This window comes from Harpia harpyja, chromosome 3, assembly GCF_026419915.1.
Source record: "Harpia harpyja isolate bHarHar1 chromosome 3, bHarHar1 primary haplotype, whole genome shotgun sequence".
Taxonomy (NCBI): Eukaryota; Metazoa; Chordata; class Aves; order Accipitriformes; family Accipitridae; genus Harpia; species Harpia harpyja.
This window is the reverse complement of record NC_068942.1, coordinates 60,188,993-60,208,894: the sequence shown is the minus strand read 5'-3', so window position 1 is coordinate 60,208,894 and position 19,902 is coordinate 60,188,993. Positions and strand designations below refer to the sequence as shown.

Genomic DNA, 19,902 nt, shown 5'->3' with positions numbered 1-19,902 from the left:
TTGTGAAATTTCCTTATCAGACAAAAAACAAGAAAAAAAATAAACTCCTACCATGACTGGGATTACTAAAGAAAAAAAGAAAAAAAAAAGAGGGTAGAAAAAGTAATTTTCTTGATACCACTCTTCAAAGAAAGGCTGCAACTGACATTTTTCAATTATACTAAAAAGTTGTATGATCACTGTGGTGTGTGGGCAGCTTTACTCAAACTAAGAGAAGGAAAGGGAAAGAGAAAGAATGTCAAGTACTGCCCATCCATATATTTTCCAAGGAGAGAAACATGCATGCTGGTGGTAAACTTAATAGCATGTGAATGGAAGTGAGGCAGTGGCAAAGTGCCAGACTGTTTTGTTTTATTTGAGAAAGCACTGAACACTGATATATGAGATCACTTACTAGAGGAGCTGGGAAAGCAACTCACAATAAACAATTTAGTCTCCAAATGTAGCTCTTTCACTATTCAAACTGTCCACAAAGACCATGCCATTTTTATAGATATTTGCTGTTTGTAATTATGCAGACAAGTATTTCCTTCTAGTCCACATCAGTTCAAGTCCTGGCTTCAGTATTCAGAGTTCACAATGATAGCACTGTAAGTGCTCAGACAAGTCAGCTGGTGGTGCTTCTACTGCTTCTGCTTAGCAGCATAAGCCAAACTCCTTTATGCAGAACTGCAAACTTCTGAAAGCTCCGTCTTGGCATCTACAGGCCTGGAGTTATCTCTCCCCAAACCTTAGCATAAAAACCCCTGCTCTTTCTGTACACTTCACAACTGATGTGAAGAACATGTCACCAAAGGATTTTACTGTACGGTTAGTCAACAATTTTTTACTCATTTCTCCAGCTTTCCTCTAAAGCACACAGGGAGAAAAGGAATTTAGTAGACTGTCTGAGAGATAAGACAGGTAGAATTAGTCCTTTTTGTCATATCTGCTTCGTCGCTTTCCTCTACCCTTTGAAATTCAATTTCTTGTTTCCTGAGATAGCATCTCAGAAAAGCTTAACCAGAATACACATAAAACATTTCTTCTCTAAATCTGAGATTTACCTTTTCAGAAGGCAGGTGTAAGTGCAAGAGAATCATATAGCTACTTTTCTAAATGTAATTTGATTTAAGACCTTATACAGCTCCCAGGATTATGGCATGGTGACATCATGTATGAGGCAGGTAATTTGATGTACATTCACTGTAGTTCACATGCATACTGTTTATTCATATTAAGCTCAGCTGTTGAAGTACTTATGTTTCAAAAAATAAAACCATTGGGGGTTATGCCCTGGGATTTTACGAAACTGATGGAAAAGAAATGGAGAAATACTAAGATTTTTTTTCCAGTTCCCAGTCACATGAGGTCAGGTTCATCGATTCTGAATGAAGCCAATGGGTCATGAAAGAGCTTGGCATTTTTCTCTGCAACCTCAGAGACTCACACTGAACCAACACAATTGCCTTTTCCAGAAGCAGGCTGCTAAATTTCTGGAAGCAAATTTACTCTGTAGACTTGTTTGTTTCCCAAAGGCACACTTGCCTAAGTAGGGAGAGGAGAATCATGTGAAACAATAGAAAACTGACAGAAACTGAAAATAAATTTGCTAAGACTCTTGTTCCAAGCCTGCAGATCAGCTAGAACCTAGCATTTTTTACTAGAGTGGTTATTAAAAAGAGTAGGCAGTTACGTGTTTTCAAAGTGTTGAACAAAATAATTCATGTTGGCTTTAACACTGCTATCTGTGGTAAACTACCACATGCACCTGGAGCTCAGCAAAGACTAGCTTAATCTGTCAGGAAGCAGCAGAAATTTACCCACATTAGGCTCCATGCTGCTGCACTGGAACAACCACAGTACTGGAGTCAGCTAGTTTGGTAGCTCTATACTAGGCAGTGGACATACCTTGGCCTTCATTAATTCAAATAAGCGAGTTCATACTACTGGTGTTGGCATGACTCAAGGCACTTTTCTGTTGGATTGACAAGTAAAAGGAGAAGCAATGCATAGGTGATACAAAGGGCTTTGGACATTCTTTTCAGTAAGATGAATGTTGCAATTCTGCAGAATATTGAAAAAACTACAAAGAGATTCTTGAAAAGTGCTCCATCTGACATTCTTGTGCTTGTAATTCTCTCATCTGACAATTAAAAAAAAAAAATCACTTTCTGCATCCCATTCTGTGGAAAAATGGGGATGGTTGCTTATTTTGGCGCAGAGAAGAGGACCAGTGTCCCATATTGTAGGTGCAGGAAAAATGCAGAAAGGGAGAAGAAACCTGTCCGTGCAATTACATTTTGCAATCATGTCACAAAGCACTCATACATGCCAACATGTTGCTAGTTCATGTGTCCTCCTTAACTTGTCAGTTCATGTTAAAAGAATCTATTATGTATTATTACATTTTATATTACAGAAAAATAACTTATCTGTGATATGATATGATCTGATGGAAAACTGCTAATAGGGAGTGACTCAAAGAACCACACAAAGCTGACCTGAAAATAATAATGAAAAGCTTCTAAATGTTCTCATCTGGACTGGAGAAGTAGCACAAAAAACAGATTCTGTTTAGCTGTACTTCTAGATCAGACCTACTGAATCCAGAAGTTAAGTAACACTAAGTCATGATTCCAGTAAGCATCCTTAAATTCAGACCCAGTACAGGGCACAGCACATACATAAGCCACTAGAGTGCTAAATGCATACATTCAAAACCAGTAACGTGCAAGCCACGTTTCCGACTTGATTCAAAAAATCATGCAAATCACTGAGCGCACTAGAATTTGGGGGTTTTTTTTCCTAGAATGAGTCCCAATGGAAACACATCCCTTTTCCATCAAGATTGTGATTCTCTGGGATAATACAATTCTGCATATAGTAAAAACCAGTGTTAGATAAAATGTTCCTTAATAAAACTGGGTATCCTGTGCAAATCAGACTGCTTCATAATGCCATACTTCTCTGCTTTCTGTAAGACACATAAAACTAAAGATACAAAGTAGAAAACAAGGTCTAAACATTGTTCAAATCGTAGATGCGGAAACAGAAAAGAAAGGTTTGCTGCAATTTGGCACTGGAGAATAGACAAGACATCAAGTAGTAGAAGATTAAAAGACGACATCTAGAAGAGTTCAAGAAGGAATGTGCTATGTCAGAACTAGAAGGTTATCAGTCATCAGACACCATGGATCCTCTGAACAGGGGGAAAAAAAAAATCAGAGCGCACTGTACTCTGTACTTGCTTCTGATCTAATAAAGATTTTCCTCATAATGGGCTGCTTCTCATAAAATCTGACCCAGTAAAGCATTCACCACACTTTGTTTTGGCGTACAAGTGATGCCATGCATTTCCAGAAGACTATTCACATGGCATAAGAGTTCACAGAGTTCAAAGTTTGCTTTAGAAGATCAAAATAATTAAGTTCTTGCAGGATGAAACCCCCTGCATTAATCCTGTATTAATGATACCAGCTATCTGAATGAGAAGGCTATCAATTTCCATTAAATGTTCAGTCCTCCTCTACCCTGCTATCAGCTAGAAAGATGTTTTTTCATATTAACATTTTATCGTCTGTTCAGGGAAGTTAAGAAAATTATTGTTGGCTATATATACACAGTTAAGGAAAACAACAAAACTGTGGTTGTAGATAATTACAAATAGTTAGGCTGACCTAAGACTCATTTCGCATAGGTCTCTAAACCAAATTATACCAAATGACTAAATTATCCTGATCTTGATTCAAACCAGTGACCTCTAATTAAAAGGTACTATATCCCATTACTAAACCTCCAAGGCACATGCTTTCATTGGCACAACGCTAATTGTCACAGTGCTTTCTAACTTGATGCTTTCTGTCCTGGAAACTCTGTCTCACTAGTTTATTCTCAAACTAAGATTTTTAGCAGCCCTAACAGAAATGAGTCTGTTACTTGTAATTCACATAAACAATATTCTATTTTATAAAGTCAGATGTCTGTTATTTCTTTTTTTCTTAGCCAAAAGTACAAATAAAGACATCAGCATGAGGGGAAAAAAAATGTTTGACAGCAACACCTGCTTTTCTAAAGCTATAAAGAGATTTTTAATGCATGAGAGGTTTTATAATAATTATATTTCTATGAGATTACTCAAGGATCACAAGTCTCTTTCAAATGTATTCATATTAATCTAATTAATATTTCTATTTTACAGATGGGGAGATTGACTGACATTTTCAAATTAGGTGTCCTATAGTCAGATGACTATATTCACATTGAGAACTGAAAGTACTCAAGATCTTTGAATGTCAAGACAATTTTTTAGGAACCTATCCATGGACTAGGCTAAGAATTATAGGAGCCTACTTTTGGAAATTGTGGGCTATATGACTAGACCATGGATATCATAGGAACCTGTGTGGCCAAATACCTTATTCTAACTACCACTGTTGCTAATCTTGGACTAAGTATCTGTTGGGTTTTTATGTATCTACATATGTACATCCACAAGAGAAGAATGGAACAAACAGGTAATTTTGCCATTTCCTGTGAATTATATAAACTAGGTAGGAGTAGTAGGTTTATGACACCCTAATTGTGTACCACTTAACGCAATGGTCCTGCTACACATGCAGCTCTGCCCTTGCTTTAAGCTACTTGTAAGTAGTAATGGCATTCTACTCATCAGGAAGACTTTAGGAAGAAATGGGCATCCGTTCAATAGTTTGACCAGTGTCTGATTATGAAGCTAATAGCTTCTTGGTCTGCAAGTCAGACTGAAAGGAAGGCTAGAGGCTTCTGATCTAAAGAGGCTACCCATTAACTCATTATACTGGGCCTTGAAATATAGCTGTTATACATACAGGTTAGCTAGTCAGACCATAGAACAAAAGCCACTCTCAGTTCAAGCATGAAGTCAAGGCTCAGCTCATTAACTTCATACTAACTAAAAAACAAATCCTGGAGCTGAGTTGTTTCTCCACAAACCTTGGGGAAGTTTGAGTTTAAAGCAGGGAAACAGCAGACTACACCATTTTTCAGTCACTAACTCTCAGCATGGTAGAGAAAACAAACTCAAGTGGCTCTAGTCCACTAGATCCAGAAAAGTGTAGGACATGTTTGTAAAGCAGCAGTTGCAGTCATTTAATTATACAGTCCTAAATATTTAGGGCTGTTTCCAATCCCATTTCGCTTTTTAAAAAATGTATTATCATAATACTCATGCCCAAAGAAACTCCCATCTTTGACCTGCTCCGCCTCCTGAGACATGTAATATAAGAGAAGATATCAGCATCTCTACCTTACTGTTCCACAAAATAAAATACCCTAGAAAATACATATAAAATAACAGTACTATCTTGAGATCAGATTTTATTTATTCTCTTTACAGTCACAGTATCTTTTGCTAACCTTCTCTTTCTCTTTAGAGAAAGAATAAAAAATAACATAAAACATCCACATATGCAACAGTCCACAAATATCTGCATGATGTACATTATGTATAAAGTCTCTATAAAACTGTAACGTTTTGTTGTATTATTCTCTCCCTGTTTGTACAGTTTAGAATCCAACATTTTTGCATGCTGAAGTAGTAAAGAATTATATAGTTACACATGCTAATCAGTTGTACCTTTCATTGCTCATCCATCCACTTACTGGTGCAAGAAACTCTGAAGGAATCCTTCCCCATGAAAGGGGGAACTGATCACCTAAATTATATGGTGCTTTCTTCCCATCCTCAGTCTTTCCTCTAAAACACCTATCAGCAAAATCTCAGTAATCCAAAATTCCACTGCAAGTATGACACGCAAGCTGAAATCAGACACTGCTGCAACAGGTGGTGCTAGGTTGCTAGGTGTAGAATCAGTTCTTTGCAACATGTGAACTGAACACATACTAGAGCTGTATGGAAAAAAATAGCCAACAAGTGTTCATACAGTTCACTTAATTTGAAGCTCCATACTATGTTTTTCATGTGCAAAAGAGCAGCACATGCAGGCCTTTCAGTGTAGATAGATTCTTTTAAAGAAAAAAAAACCTAGCCAGTTTTCTTCAGCAGGTACAGTATACATTAGATGCTGATCCATTTCTGCCTTCACAATATGCTGGTTCACTTCAGCAGGAAATAAACAACTAGGAACAAAGAGATAAAAAATGAGATAAAAATGAACACTAATCATTACAAAACTCAAATTGGATGAACTCGTAACATCAAGCTGCAGCTACATCTCCAGCAATCATGAAAGACCAGTTTTAAATTAGACAGCAAGCCTTAGCAACAGTTAGTCTGGAATGTGTTATATAAAAACTACATATTCATCTGTTTTTCAGTCCCAAGTCAGAAAAGCACGCTTTTTCAAAATAAAATTGTTTTGAGACATAAGTTGCTCAGAATTCAAAAGTGAAAACAAAGTTAGCAAAGGAAGCTGGTCCCATCTGGATTAAAAAAATAAAAGTCAAAGTAAAGAAAAAGTGTAGAACCACAAAAGCATAAACTGTTCCTCTTGTCTTTGATACAAATACTCCCCAGTCCCAGAAGTGAAATAAAGACACTCCAAACATGTTTAAAGATTGAAATGTCTAAGTCTCTGAATGACACTTGTCTTCATTATGAAGAAAGCAGCTATCATTCCACAACTTGGTCAGGCACATCATGCACAATGATGCTACGCATTATTTACTGTATTGAAGTCAATTTTGCCCCGCGTTTGCTTTCTTTGTGGTGTTTACCTAGAGATTTAAATAGCTTTATTATTGAAATATCTGAATATCACTCCACAAGCAAGTTGTGGTTCAGTAAAGAAGGGGTGCATTACTACCAGCATTTTTCACAGCTGAGCAATGAAAGTCTTGAGAGATTAAGGCAAGACTTCTCAAAGAGTGGGCTCTGAACCAGAAAGGCTTTGCCTGTTATTTTGGGGGATACTAAGCAGCAGTACCCTTGCTGAAGCTCACAGTACTCCGCAATCTCTAACAGGAGTAGTGCTCAAGGTGTTTTAAGGCACTCAAAACGAGACCCACTTGGTAAGTATACCCGCCAATAGAAACCCCGCAAAAAAGGCTACATTTTCAGAATTTTAGGTGGGGTTAACTGCAGAACCCTTCCTCTCTCTCCAGCAACTTCCCGATGCCGCTAATTAAGCGAACGCTTGTAAAACCAGCGCCAAGAGGCCCTCACCCAGCCTGCGCCACCCGCCCGCCAGGCACCGCCAGGCACCGCCAGGCCGCTCAACGCAAACGCGGCAGCGCCACCTAGCGGCTGACGGCCGCTTTCGAATGCTCCGAGCGGGGCAAGGGACGACTCCACCTTTCACGGGCAGCTACGCGGGAGCGGCGGCGGCGGCGGGGGGGTGCGGAATCGCTACTGCAGATAAATATAACAGAAAGCACCTTCAAATCCTACTTGCGGTGTCCACCTTTCACAGCCGGCATAAGCTTTGAGGTATCTGGAACCGGGTATTCTAGGTTAGTACCTGACAGGAAACTTCAGTGAGAACCTCATTGGAGAGGACCCCCCTATAATTCAGGACAAATCCAATTTACACCCCAAGCGAATTTCTTTTAAGATCTTACTTCAAGGTTTAGAACAGGCACTGCTGAGGAAAGATGCCCCTTTACTGATCTTAAAGTGGCATGTATGGCAGAAGCACCAATAAAGACAGCTTTCTGCTGAAGTGATAATCGCTCTTAAACCTAAACTGTAATGCTCCTCCCACACAACAAATGGATAGTTGGATCTCTAATCTCGTCAGTTTATAGCTGAGCATACTGAAGTTTTTTACTGGGTTTGTGTGGCAGGGTTTTGGTAGCGGGGCTGGGGCCGCAGGGGTGGCTCCTGCAAGAAGCTGCTAGAAGCTTCCCCGGCTCCAGGTTGGACCCACCGCTGGCCAAGGCCGAGCCCATCAGCGATGGTGGTACCGCCTCTGGGAGAACAGATTTAAGAAGGGGAACCTGCAGTGGAGAGGGGAGTGGGATGTGAGAGGAACCCCTCTGCAGACACCGAGGGCAGTGAAGAAGGAGGGGAGGAGGTGCGCCGGAGGAGGGGATGCCCCTGCAGCCCGTGGTGAGACAGCAGGCTGTCCCCCCCCAGCCAACGGAGGGGTGCGGGGGAGCAGATGCCCACCTGCAGCCCATGGAGGAGCCCACGCCGGAGCAGGTGGGTGCCCCCGAAGATGGCCGTGACTCTGTGGGAAAGCCCACGCTGGAGCAGTCTGTGCCTCAAGGACTGCAGCCTGCAGAAGGGACCCACGCTGGAGCAGCTTGTGAAGAACTGCAGCCTGTGGGAAGGACTCACATTGGAGAAGTTCATGGAGAACTGTCTCCTGTGGCAGAGACCCCACACTGGAGCAGCGGAAGAGTGATGAGTGAAGGAGCTAGCAACCGCGTGGTGCTTTGTTGCCAGCTGGGCTTAAACCACAAGTTTGTAACATGAACATTGAGCTCCATCAAAACCGTTTATGCGCTATGGGTTACAGAGCAGCTTAGCAGACAAAAAACAAGTTCATGACAGAAGTAAGCTGATCACCAATGCAACTGTCCTGAGGGAACGTTACCGAGTCAGAAAAGACTGATACACCAAACATTTAAAACTCACAATCACACCAGAGAAAAAAATATCTGAAGTGCAAATTGTAGTCCTTCCCACTGTGAGAATCATCTGTCTATCCGCGGTGTGAACTGATGGATGCTTGCCCTGCTGAATCTGTAGGCAAGCTCGAACTCCTGGAGCAAGAGATGAATAACCTGTCTTAAATCATCTCTGACTGGTGATACCTTAACCTGAGCACCGTAACTCTAAAGCTGTTTGTGACATCTGTCTGTCCTTTAACAAGGCCCAAATTTTTATGAGGTGGCAGCAATAAGCAAAATTAATTTCAATTTATTTCCCCGCTCTTACAGACATAGCATCTAACTCCATTTTTGAAAACCAGAAATATAAGCCACTTACAACCCAAAAGCTGTGTAACCATATTAGAACAACCTCACTAAAGGCCATGCTTACGAAGCTGAAAAACAATGTTACAATGGTACAGTTATGTGACTTCCAGGTCTCAGTTGGCTTTAATTTGTCTCCTTAGAACATGCTGAATACACAAAATGAGCCTGATACACTAAAGCAATTCTCTGTCTTGGTCAAAAGTAACATGATTGTTACAGAAATTATGGCCCATTAAAATGAACCAGAAACATATACACATTAATGTTGTCACTCATTTGCTTGGTAGGGGATACACTTGTGATTCTCCAGTAGGCAAAAGCATCTGTGCATTATTTACTTTATTCAGACACCAATGGAAGTCCATAAAATGAAAAGGAAATGAATGTTCCCCTACTTTATCCAGAGATTCTGGATTTCTTCACTGAGGCATGAATTTGTAAATTCTCCAGATTATGTGGGGTGGCAGACAGGGCACTTAGCCTTAATGAGCTAACAAATACCTTAGAATGATCTGCTCTGTGCCTAGTAATACTTTTTTTTACACCAAGATGTAGTAAAACCTACATTAGAATATATTAGAATAAGAAAAAAATCCCTGCAGAATGCAGGGGATGTCCTGAGCACAAGAGATCCTTCTGAACTTCATCAGGCAATTGGCAGTTGCAAGAACTGTTACTGATAACAGAGGAAGATTAGTTCCACTTCTTCCAATTAAATATGCTTTGCCAGTTAAGGTCACATACATCTTCTGTAAGAATATGCAGGACATCATTATTCCCCAGTCTTAGTAATCCGGCAACTTTTATTGCCTTCACTAGCAAAAAAAGTATAAAAAGTATCAGAAACATGAGCCAGAGAATTTGGCTCAAACTTTCCTTTCTCTTTTTCACCAGAAGTTCAGATTCAGGATTCTAGCTCATTCCTAAATATCAGAATCTGACGAGATTAATTGTGTATCACAAATCTGCAGCTGCTGGAGACCTCTGACATGAGCATCCTGATTTGTTTGGGGTTTTTTTTGAAAAACCACAGCAGCTGTAGAGCAAAGCTTGAAAACATTATGAATCATTCCACAGGGCCAAAAAACAAGTAGAGATTATACCACAATTACATTTTTAAAGTATCATTACTTTTAAGCTATGGTCATGCATTTTTTGCAGCTTGTCTCACAAAAGCCAGTTTGAACATTCCATACAGGATCTGACACTCCCCCCCCATGCCCCAAAAAACCCCCAACCAAGTTTTAAGTGTGTTTATACTCCAACGAATGCAAAACCAAAAGCATATGCACCCAGCTTTGGTTATGCTTGGGATCCATGTTATGAAAATATTATCTACTGCAATAATCTGAAATAGAAGCTTTGCACTTGTGGCATGGCCCACAGCATGGATTAGCACCCACTACTATATTCTACTACTGAGTTACTCTTTCAGCTTTTATTGTTTAGGATGTAGATGTAATGCTGATCCCAGCTACCATTTGCAGAGCTACTGAGGTGCTGCATGGGCACACTACTATCAACCTCAATAAATTTGCCAATTCAAAGTCATTAAGACTAATATTTACTGAGAAATACAGTCATTATAGCACTATCCAACTATAAACAAATACGGATTACTGAAGGCCTCCATCATCCTCAGGTTTACAGTACTTAAATTCTCCTTCAGACAGTTTATACCCTACCTGTGACTACCTTCAGCCGCCCCAAGCCCCCAGGCCCCAACCTCTCCTAAGACATTTAGCTGTTTTATCTCTTGCTTTCAAGGATGGCATAGAAATAGTGGTGTGTGAAAATACCCCAAAATATTAATGCACTTTAGTGGGAAATCATCCCTGTAGCCAATGACAAATTTAATTTTTACTTAAATCACATTTAGAGTATCCAAGGAAACTATATGATAGGAACAAATACATAAAATAGTTACCAGAGCCCAAACTTCTTTCATTTAATGTACTTATTTCCCTGCTTCCACTGCCATGATTAATTTCTATGTCATCCTAAAGGCTTGTGAGTTCGAGAAGTTCTACTCAACTACAGAAAGTTCACTTTGTAGCCAGCTGAAATTATGGCAAGCCTCTCTTCCCTGGTCTTTTTATAACAGACTTACAAAAAGACTGCATCTTTGCTGCATGCTCTCAGTTGAACTAGCTAACCTGTTTTCAGCCTCTGATTTACTGCTGCCTCTTGGATCCTGTTTTGGGTTTGTGTGGTGGGTTTTGGCAGCGGGGTAGGGGCTACAGGGGTGGCTCCTGTGAGAAGCTGCTAGAAGTTTCCCCAGCTCCAAGTTGGACCTGCCTCTGGCCAAGGCTGAGCCCATCAGTGATGGTGGCAGCACCTCTGGGAGAACAGATTTAAGAAGGGGAACCTGCAGCAGAGAGGGGAGTGGAATGTGAGAGAAACACCTCTGCAGACACCGGGGTCAGTGAAGAAGGAGGGGGAAGAGGTGCACCGGAGAAGGGACTCCACGGGAAAGCCCGCACTGGAGCAGTCTGCTCCTGAAGGACTACAGCCCACGGAAAGTACCCACACTGGAGCAGCTCGTGAAGAACTGCAGCCTGTGGGAAGGACTCACATTGGAGAAGTTCGTGAAGGACTGTCTCCTGTGGGAGGGACCCCATGCTGGAGCAGGGGAAGAGTGAGGAGTCCTCCCCAAGGAGGAAGGAGCAGCAGGGACAACGTGTAATGAACTGACCGCAACCCCCATTCCCCATCTCCCTGTGCCACTGAGGGGGGAGGAGGTAGAGAAATTGGGAGTGGACTTGAGCCTGGGAAGGACGGAGGAATGGGGGGAAGGTGTTTTAAGATTTTGTTTCACTTCCCACTATCCTTCTTTTGATTTGATTGGTAGTAAATTAAATTGATTTTGTTTTTTCCCCAAGTTGAGTCTGCCTTTTGCCCGTGACCATAATTGGTAAGTGGTCCCTCCCCGTCCATGTGTTGACCCATGAGCTTTTCTTTCTATTTTCTCCTCCCCATCCTACCGGGGAGGGGCGGGAATGAGCGAGCAGCCTCTTGGTGTGTCCTGGTTTCAGCTGGGATAGAGTTAATTGTCTTCCTAGTAGCTGGTATGGTGCTATGTTTTGAGTTCAGTATGAGAAGAATGTTGATAACACTGATGTTTTCAGTTGTTGCTCAGTAGTGTTTAGTCTAAAGTCAAGGATTTTTCAGCTTCTCATGCCCAGCCAGTGAGAAAGCTGGAGGGGCACAAGAAGTTGGCACAGGTCACAGCCAGGGCAGCTGACCCAAACTGGCCAACGGGGTATTCCATACCATGTGACATCCCATCTAGTATAGGAACTGGGGGGAGTGGGGGCGGGGGATCGCCTCTCGGGGGTTAACTGGGTGTCGGTCAGCGGGTGGTGAGCAATTGCACTGCGCATCATTTGTACATTCCAATCCTTTTATTATTGCTGTTGTCATTTTATTAGTGTTATTATTATCATTATTAGTTTCTTCTTTTCTGTTCTATTAAACCATTCTTATCTCAACCCACGAGTTTTACTTCTTTTCCCGATTTTCTCCCCCATCCCACTGGGGGGTGGGGAGCGAGTGAGCGGCTGCATGGTGCTTAGTTGCTGGCTGGGGTTAAACCACGACATGGTGCTTTGTTGCCAGCTGGGCTTAAACTGCGACAGATCCCTTGAAAAAACTAATGGCAATTAAAAAACTTTAAGTAAAGGATAGAAATAATTCCCGATTTGACACAACTTGGATCTCATATGTCACTGTTTATTTTGACCTATTTGTCCAACTTTATATGCACATGGCTCTACAGCATTAGAATTTTCACCTGTCAAGGAGAATTATCTGGAACAGACTAACACACTGAGAATATATGAATATACAGAGAACCATACTGTGTAAGGTCAGCTGTTCACCGAGGTCAGTATCCTCTCCTCAGCAATGGCTTGCACAAAATGCCTAAGGAACCAAGTATCAGAAATAGAGCTTCACTTGGTCATTTCCACCTTTCTATGACCAGAGAAGTGTGTACTATTTATGGTGAAGACCAGATCCAGGTCACCAAGTTTAATCACCAACAACAGACCTGCTCTTTACAACCTTCTTCACACATCACAAAAACTCATTGGAAAAAAAGTTTCCATTAACCTTCATTCCACACTGAGTGAAAAAGGAGTCCCTCCTCTAGTTTTAAACCTGCTCATCATTCCTTTGGGTACCTGCTGAATTCCTGTGTTAGAAATGGTGAGTAATCATTCTCTACATATCTTCTCCATACTACTTGCAATTTCATAAACCTTTAACCATTTTTTTCAACTGCCTCTTCTCAAGACAAATAGCTCCAGTCCATTTAGTTTCCTCTCACACTGAAGCTGGGCCATCTTTCTGAATACCCTGAGTGCCTGTGTACCTTCTATTAAGTCCTATTATATCCTTTTTAAGATATGGTGAACAGAACTGTGTAAAGATTTGGACATACATTCCCTTTTACATTTGTGGTGCCTTGACCCTGGCTAGACACCGGGTGCCCACCAAAGCCGTTCTATCACTCCCCCCCTCAGCTGGACAGAGGAGAGAAAATATAAAGAAAGGCTCATGGGTCGAGATAAGGATGGGGAGACATCACTCACCAATTACCATCACAGGCAAAACAGACTCGACTTGGGGAAAATTAATTTAATTTATTACCAATTCAATCAGAGTAGGGTAATAAGAAATAAAACCAAATCTTAAAACAACTTCCCCCCACCCCTCCCTTCTTCCCTGGCTCAAGTCCATTCCCGAATTCTCTACCTCCTCCCCACCAGCGGCGCAGGGGGACGGGGAATGGGGGTTGCGGTCAGTTCATCACACGTTGTCTCTGCCGCTCCTTCCTCCTCAGGGGGAGAACTCCTCACACTCTTCCCCTGTGCCAGCATGGCATCCCTCCCACAGGAGACAGTCCTCCACGAACTTCTCCAACTGAGTCCTTCCCACAGGCTGCAGTCCTTCACGAACTGCTCCAGCATGGGTCCACCGTGGGGTCACAAGTCCTGCCAGAAAAACCTGCTCCAGCATGGGCTCCATCCTCCACAGATCCGCAGGTCCTGCCAGGAGCCTGCTCCAGCACAGGCTTCCCACGGGGTCACAGCCTCCTTCAGGCATCCCCCTGCTCCGGCGTGGGGTCCTCCACAGGCTGCAGGTGGATATCTGCTCCACCATGGACCTGCCTGGGCTGCAGGGCGACAGCCTGCCTCACCGTGGTCTTCCCCACGGTCTGCAGGGGAATCTCTGCTCCGGCGCCTGGAGCACCTCCTCCCCCTCCTCCTTCACTGACCTTGGGGTCTGCAGGGTTGTTTCTCTCACATGTTCTCACTCCTCTCTCCGGCTGCCGTTTCTGTGGTGCAGCAACTTTTTTCTCCCTTTTTAAATATGTTACCACAGGGGCGCTACCACCATTGCTGATGGGCTCGGCCTTGGCCAGCAGCAGGTCCATCCCACGGCTGGCTGGCATTGGCTTTGTCGGACATGGGGGAAGCTTCTAGCAGCTTCTCACAGAAGCCACCCCTGTACCCACCCCGCTACCAAAATCTTGCCATGCAAACCCAATACAATATTCTATTCTTTTCCTAGGAATTCTGAATGTTCAATCTGCCTTGGTGTTGCTGAACATAAAACTGACATATTCAGAGAACTATCAAAGATAATTCAGATTGTTGTAGGGCTACAGAAAAGCCATGCAAGACAGGAGTTTGTGGCACACTTGCTGACAACAAGCAGTGGAAAGCTAAATCTTTTGTAAATCCTCTCTATCTTCCCTACCAACACCACAAACCTGCACATGGAAACAGCTGGGCAGTCTCTCCTACAAGAGCTTTTTACAGCCATCTCCCCCCACATTGTTCCAGCTCCTGCAATCATTCCTCAACCACATTCTCTCCCCACTTTTATTATTGCTGTAATTTTCTTCACTGTTTCCTTTAATCGTCTCCCTGTTCAATTACTGATTTCTCTTTTGTCCTTGAGCCTTATATTTCTCTCCCATGAGACTTTTTTGGTTAAAATGAATGTAAAATTGCCTCTCAAGCATATGAGCAGCATGCAGTGAAAATGAAGCCGTTTAGCCCTGTATTAGATAATATGAATTCATGAACATCAAATTCAGTATAAACTCAACCACAGTTCACTCGCACACTGCATGCAAGACCCTCTCACTTTGCAGCTTACACGTGCAACTACAGTTAAAACCATAAACAGGAACAGCTAAACCATTAGAGAAAACAGCCTTTTCACCAAAGCAAATATATTTAAAATAAAATAGGTTTGATACTTTTCCATTATTCTCTCGCTAGGCCATCACTAAACCATTTCCCCCCAGGACAACAGTCCAGCTTTCCTTCAAGTCTCAGATGTTTGATCAGAGAAATGCCTGTTTAATGGCTTTTAGTAAACTGAACACCGATTTTCACAGCCAAAACAAAGATAAAAAAGCACAACATTCTGCCTGATTTTACTCCCCTGCTCCCTACCACATGCTTTTAGCACCAGAATCATGTCTGAATATTGTAAGCAGGCCAGCTTGTTAGTGTATCAGGGGCCTGACATGAGAAAGACAACGAAATCGATGGCAGGAGAAACTTTGTGTGAATCAATGTGACAATATCATTTGGTGGCAAGGTAAGACTGCTGCAGGCTTTGCTGGAAGCAACGAAATAAGGCTGCACACCTAGCCAGCACCCAATGACCTTCATCTTGCCTTCTTCGAGTCCAGTGGCCCATTCTGCCCCATGGGCACACTAGTTACACCACCTCACTTGTGGCAGCCACAGAATCAAGGCATGACAACAACCTAATCCTGCAATGGGGAAGCCCTCCTCAACACTCTTCCAAATATCCCTTGGCAAAACTTGTGCTGGTATTCCATTCCTGAGGAGCAAAGCCCAACTCATACACCTCAGTCCCAACCTCCTACTAGTCCCATTTTTTACACCCCAAGTTAGTTCTCTGATGATGTGCTTCAAACAACTTTGGGTGGGCTGACATCTATTCTGAATATTGACCTCTTACTCCAAGTCTTACGTTCTTTCAGATGCAAGTTATCTCTACATACATGTTTCTAAACATATACAGCTGACCAGTTTTTACCATTTCCTGTTTCCCAATAACCTCAGAAAAAAATTACTCCCCCAAGCACGTTCATTATTTGCAAGTGTTTGTTGAATCATTTTTCTGAATAAATTACACCCTGCATGAGTGCTAAGACAGTTTATGATTGATAGCTTAAACCTTGTGATTGTTTTGTTTTTCCAGCTGAATGACTCACATTTTCTAAGCAAAGCATTATGAATAGTAAATAACCATACTTATGCACTAACTCTGAAAAAGCCCCAGAAATAACTGTTGCCACAATGCTTCTCTAAACACAAATTAGATACCCAAGAGTTCACAGAAGGCTAGAGGACAATCAATATAGCAAAATACGACATTCTCAGAGATGGACTCTTCTTCGTCTGGCTTTGCATTCTCCCCAGAATTACAGCTCTGGGGATGTTTCCCAGTTAATACCCAACCTTATTCCCATAATGAATATCCTGCGTGCATCTTTGCCTGCTCACCTCATTGCTGACCAGAGCTCTTGCTTTGGTCCTGGGCCTGCAGTCAGCACAGAAAGTGCAAGTAAAGTGCAACGTGTATGCAATTTTTAGGTTGCAGACAGCATTAGTTTTAATTTCCTTCTGCATCTGCACTGCAAATCATCAGACACCTCTCAGAAAATCATGTCAAAGACTCTCTCATAGACCTAAATTCACATGTATGTGCAGCAGTACACAAAGGGAACAGACTATCTCTTGAGATTTCCAATTATAGACCCTTAACTGCAAGACTACATTTGTTCTAAATAAAACTATTGCTCTCATTTTGTCCAGCTTCTGAAACTTAGGGGCTAGAATAGAATTCTACTGATTTTACACAGCATTACCTCAATAATTTTTTTTTTTTAATTATAAATACTATGTTTTCACCAGACTTGTACACAGGTTGGCCTGATGTCACTACACTTTATCTCTAGAGTAGGCTGGCATTTGTTATGCTGTAACACTGCAAACTCATTTGTGTTTGCTATTCATTGTCATCTAAAGACAGGACCTTGAGCACACAGCCAACTGGATAACATTATTTTTAGTGCAAGCTCACCAACCGTCCTTGCCAGAAGGTTTCCACCCTAGGCAGAGAGCTGAAGCTCTTAGCACCATTCAGAGACATAAGAAATCTATACAAGCAAGTAACTCATGCCCCTGGGACTGTAACATTACAAGTCTGATAAGCATGTAATACTCAGGTTTCATTAGATCCTACAGGAAAACTCACTGAAGATAACTGGAGCTCCTCCCTTGAGAAAATGAGCAGTAAAAAAAGCAAGTGATAGCAGTAACTCAATAGCAGAGGTAAAACCAGAACCAATACAAAAACCAGCATGATTCCAGGACCTTAAACAAACAAGAGTATTTTTTTCTATGCACTGTAAGAGTACGTAGAATGCAAGAGCATCTGCTTCATTAAGCTATCTGGTTAAGGACTATTCAGTGTAATAGAAATAACAAGCAACAAAGCTAGCAATAAAGCAAACAGACACACAAACGCTAATGAGCAGGCAATAAGGTAGACAAAGACCAGAACTCTTCAGTCACTGATTGATAGGCTGTTAAAAGGAGCTACTCAGGGGACAGGGTGGAAATCAAGATTTTCCTGAGTATGATGGGACATTTGAGGGGGTTTGTGGGAGTGTACCAAAACCATGGAATAACAGAAAGAACTTGCAGGGTTATGTAAAAGTTACGGGATCTTTATGGGAAGTGACAAAGGCAAGGAAAGTGAGGGATAAGGATGGATAGCAGAGGAACAAACATGGGACACTTGTCTGAGCCCTACACCTGATCAACACAGTGTATCCTATCTTCTTATTAAATCCTATTATTGACTTTGCCTTTGTAATCTCACTCTAGCCTATGCGAATGCTACAATGTCCAATTGCCAGCAGCTGGAGAACAGGCCTGTACACCTGGGTGCCAACAATAGAAAATACAACCAGAATACAACAGAGATATGGGTGCCAGCAACAGGGGAAGGGATCATGCACCATTGGGAGTGGGGTGTGTGCTGCTGGGGTCTAATCACCAGCAGCTGGAGGAGGGACTATGGCTCACAGGGCCCATAAGTCTAAGTGCCAGCAGTTGGAGAGACCAGACTGTGTTCCCCTAGGGAACTTAACTGTGTGTACATGTGTGTGCATGCATGTGTACACATCCACACACTGTGCCAGCAAACCTTAAGCTCAACTAGCCAGGAAGCAGACCTATATCTAGAAAGACTCCAGGTCTGGGTCAGTAATCAGGTAAGGGACACAGGGTCCATGCACAGACATTAGATCACCAGCTGGTGATCTAATATTTGAGGGATGCATGAGCAAGGGGTGCTTGTGAGAACAGTGCATGAGTGTGCACATCTGTTTTGCCACAAAACATCAAGCCAGACTAGCTGGTAAGAAGGGGAGGCCCTGCATACTGGGTAAGGGCCAAGGTTCCAGGCATGGATATTAGAGCCCACACTGGTATTAGATCTGTGAATGTGAATGTGAATGTATTTGGGAGCCATAACCCTCCTATGGCCATGAACACTGGTGATTTAAGAATATTATTCTCCTTCTGTTTCCTCAGAAGTAAGTGTCCAGAAACTTTAAAAACACACAGTAAAACAAAGAAAAGCAAAAAATATCATTAAAAACTATGAAGATTAGTCTGCTTATCACTGAACTACTCAAAACTTAACTCGCACACTTCCAGTTCTCCTGCCTGGAGAATGAGTAATATTACATCATGCCATACAAGTACTAGGCAGTATTTAAATAGGTCCAATTGAAAAACCTCTTGAAAATTTGGATTAGGTAGCACTTTGAGAAACTAAACCTAAGTGTATCTAAAGCACAAAGGATGCAATCTGAGCCCTTCCTATTTGTCTGGCCACTTGGAGCGCTACATAAATGACCACCACATTTCGGCATAGAACAGAGAGGAGGAACACAGCAAAAATACCTAAGCTTCCATTCAAAGCTTCATAGAAGGAAATGCAAAACTGATTAAGAAAAGTAATGGGAATTTTATGGCTGCTGCACACATAAATGGAAAGGCAGCAATAAATTTACTGCACTCTTATTAGAGTACAACATATACTAAATTAATTGGAACTAACTTGGCCTACAGTGTTATCTGATTTTCCATTTGGAAGGTGACTAATTAATTCAGGAAAAAAAAAATTCCCCTTCCCCCATTACATTTTTCCTCGTGTTCCTCCGTTTCACTCAACCCCACACTCACAGCTTTAGATGTCGAACTGGGTTAGCAGCGACTCCCGGAGGTCACCCGGTCCAACCCCTGCTCGCAGGAGGGCCGATGGCATCAGGCCGAGGAAGGAGCTGTTCACTCGAGCCTCGAACACCTCCAGAGCCGGCAGCACCGCGAGGCCTGTGGCCCGCCCACCCCGGCACCCGACACCCCTCAGCCCGAGGGGCGCGGGCACGGCCCCTGGGCCGTGCTACGGCAGCTCCCGCCGCCAGACCCGGCGCCCACGGGGCGGGGCGGGGCGGGGCTGGACACCGCGCCACCACCTCGCGCCCCTGCCCACGCGCCCCAGCCCGCGCCGCCCCCCGCCCCGGCACGCTGCTCCGCTCCGCTCCGCTCCGGGGCTGGGAGCCAGGCTGGCAAGCAGGCGGGCTGAGGTTAAGCCCGGGCCTGGCCCAAGCGCAGGGAAGCGCCCCGGGGAAACCTCTTCAGGCCCGGCCTGAAACAAGAGTACTCCCGCACCACACCGCGGCGTGGCGCACGCTGCTACAGCTCTACTGTAGGCAGAAAAAACTTGACTGGTACTCAAGTATTCTCCTAATTAGAATCATTACTACTGCTTAGATCTACCCAAGGCAGTTACATGCTATTCAGACGCCTCCTAGCTGAAGCAGTACAGGCATTCCCCTGCCTGCAGACACCCTCCCAGCGGGCAGAA

At 42.9% G+C, this 19,902-nt stretch overlaps 1 long non-coding RNA gene across 1 annotated transcript in view; it reads right to left on the bottom strand.

The window, feature by feature from the left end:
* LOC128139864 (uncharacterized) overlaps positions 1 to 19,373 on the bottom strand; it is a 291,105-nt gene extending 271,732 nt beyond the window's left edge. Inside the window, exon 1 of the long non-coding RNA XR_008234538.1 lies at positions 19,221 to 19,373. This is a non-coding gene — a long non-coding RNA (uncharacterized LOC128139864). The remainder of the gene's footprint in view (positions 1 to 19,220) is intronic.
* Positions 19,374 to 19,902: the final 529 nt, after the last annotated feature.